Source organism: Desmodus rotundus, chromosome 10 (genome assembly GCF_022682495.2).
Source record: "Desmodus rotundus isolate HL8 chromosome 10, HLdesRot8A.1, whole genome shotgun sequence".
NCBI classification, from domain to species: Eukaryota; Metazoa; Chordata; class Mammalia; order Chiroptera; family Phyllostomidae; genus Desmodus; species Desmodus rotundus.
The window spans coordinates 63,761,840-63,765,014 of NC_071396.1; the positions used below are offsets into that span (position 1 = coordinate 63,761,840).

Here is a 3,175-nt window from a genome sequence, read left to right on the forward strand (position 1 = left end):
GTCTGCTCCAGTGGCCCCTCCTGTTCCCTGACCTCAGCCAACTCTTATGGTCTGGACAGGCTGTCTACTGGTATCAAGTAGAGAAAAATCAATGGAACTAAAAGCTGTTTCTTTAAGAATGTCAATAAAATTGATAATAGTTTAGTCACATTGATCAGAAAGAGTAGAGAAGATGAAAATTAAGACAATATCAATGCAGATTCCACAATACTAAAAGCATAATAAAACAATGTTATAAACAAATTCTGCCAAACAAACTACAACTTGGGAGAAATAGAAAATTTATTAGAAGTGATGAAAAATATATAAATGATAGTGAAATTGGCAGAGTGACAGACTCCTAAAAATTGCATAAAATCCATAACTATCAGAATCAACTTTTTTACAACTCTGGAAATTAATCAAGGTATGGAGCAACCAAGAGTGCTTTAGCCAAAAAAAAAAAAAAAAAAAAAAAAAAAGGAGAAAAAACAACTGAATGTTGGTAAGAAAAGCAAGTTTTGTGGCGCTTTAACTTGCTCTAGTCTCATTCCCCACTCTGAAGCTGTTATTGAAAAATAACAGCCAGTGGCTAGTGGCTGAGCACTGCCAGTGATTAGGAGCAGCCAGGGGTGAAATGGACCACAAGGTTCACCCACTGTGGTTTACCTGGGTGTGTGTCTGCACCTTCCAGCTTTGCTCAGCATCTGTGCTCTGTGTTGCAAGTCTACTGAGAGCTCCAAGCTGAGAGGGAGGGCCAAGCAACATCTGTAGTTCCTGAGAGTCTGCCAGGCCTCTTTGTTCATGGGGGCAATTTGATGCAAATAATTTGTGTCAGGGAATAATTTTAACAAAAGTCATCAGTTCCTTAATGATTCTAAATAAAATAACAGTAGATATGGATAGGAAGTGGCTCTGTGTGCCCCATCCTTATCTCATAGGATATAGTCTTTCGACTCTCTGGAATTCCAGCTTTCATACAGTCGGACTTCAAAATTGTTCCAGAGCCAGTACTGAAGTTTGAACATGACTGATAATAGCAACAATCAACTGGTAGTAAAAGCAAAATTTAACTTCCAGCAGACAAGTGAATATGAGCTTTCCATTACAAAAGGAGACATCATCCCAAAGCAGCTGGTAGGAGGGCACACACAATGCAGCACTTGCTGGTACCCCAGCAACTGCTTCAAGAGATCACCCCAGTAACAAGCCCCTGTGTCCCAAATTTGGAACATTGAAGAGTCCTCCCAAAGGATATGATATGACTGCCATTAATAAAAGCTATTATAAGTGGTGCTACAGAATATTCTGGAAACCAAAAATGAATATTCTAAAGAACTTCAATCTGTTCTTTTAACCTATCTATGGCCGTTGCAGACCAGTGATGAGTTCAGCAAACACTTCATATTTAATAGTTAATCCAGAAAAAAATATGTTCTTTCCATCAAATACTTGTATAGTCTTTAGAAGAATGTACCAAGTTGCCTGAAGCTCAGTAGAGAGTTGGAGGCTGATTTTTAAAATCTGACACCACAAAGGAAAACCTTGTACTTCATGTATTGTGCCAATCACCCATCTGTAGTTGAATGTTCTCATGGAGCACAGTAAGGAGTTGGGAGAATTCATGAAGATGAAAGGTGCCAACAGTCTGGGCATTCTCATGTTGACCACTGGCCTTAGCAAAGCATACATGTGCCTGGATAAGTACCTCACACTGCTCAAGGAGCTCAAGAGACACATGGATTATCATTTAGATAGACAAGATATTAGAGAAATCCATGAATGCCTTCAAAAACCTTTTAGCCCAGTGTCAATATATACAGAAAAGGAAAGAGCTGGAGTTGCAGATCCAGACAGAAGCCTTCTGGAGCTGAGAAGGAAATGCCATTAAGACCCTGAGCAACATCATTTACATGTCCCAGGTCATGATTCAGTGTACCAGAAGTGAGGAAAAGAATAAAAGTTATCCTCTACTCTTCTCAAATATTTTGCAAATGTTGTCTGCAAAGTGATTTTAACTATCAGGGAAATTTACCAATGACAGGAATGATGATCATAAAGCTTAAGGACGGTGAAACATATAGAAATGCATTTGAAATATAAGGGAGCATGACTGAGTGGATATTAAGTGTTATGCAACAACCAAGCAGGATCTCCATGAATGGATGGACCATCTACAGAAACAAATGAAAGTCACATCCATCAGTAATAACACCTTCATTAAGCCTCATTCTGTGCCATCTCATACCTTCCCCTCTCATTCAATTACCCCATCCAGCAAGTATGCAGACAGCAAATCAGTGCTGCTGACACCTGCCTACTACATGCTGCCCCTTCCCTCCCTCCATGGCACTCTACACACCACCATCAAATGGGGGCCTTTGAGCCGTCAAAGACTCCAAGCCATGGAGCCTGAGCTGTCTGTGACCTGTACCTCCCCTGTAGCCTTTGGCTGCTCTCTGCTACAAGGATCTTAGTAAGAATCCCAAGACCATGAAAAAGTTTCTACCTAAGCATAAACCTGAGCAGACACCTTCAACAAAGAATTTGTGCTGAGGAAAAGTACAGCTGCTTTGGAAGAAGATGTGCAGATTCTGAGTCATCAAAGTTTACTGCACAAGCACCAAAAAACAGCAGACACTCATTTCAAGTTCATGTAAACAATCTGCAAGTTTTGTGTCCAGAGAAAGAAAATATTATAATGAAATAAACTAAAAGCAATTATCAGATAGTGACAGAAGAAAAAAAGTCTTGTTGATACTATCCATGCATTGAATGATAAAATTTAAGAATTAAGACAACATAACAAGAAGATAAAGAAATCTCTGGAGGAAGAACAGAGAACCTTCAAAGACCTGGAAAAGCTACTGAGGAAAGTTTTAAAGAACATAAACAACCCTGCTTCGGATGAGACCAACCTCTAAGATATGTCCTAGGTTCTTTCTCAAAGACCAGTTACAAGAAAAAGCTGAAAGTCCCATGACCCCAGCCAGTGTGACATTCAGGACCACAGGACAGGGCTGGGCAAAAGTCATCATATAAAAACTGGAGTTCACTATAGAAACAGCCACACTGTTCTTGAAGAGTCTAAATATGAAGTATAGACACCAAAAGCTGAACTGAATTAATCTTAACTCTGGTAAAATCTCAATTACCTCATTTTGCAATAAGTACAGTGACTGACTACAAATCCTGG

The 3,175-nt window shown here is 39.5% G+C and overlaps 1 pseudogene; it reads left to right on the top strand.

Annotated features, from left to right (window-relative positions):
* The first annotated feature begins 799 nt into the window (after positions 1–799).
* LOC112322944 (rho guanine nucleotide exchange factor 7 pseudogene) lies at positions 800–2,903 on the top strand (annotated as a pseudogene).
* Positions 2,904–3,175: the final 272 nt, after the last annotated feature.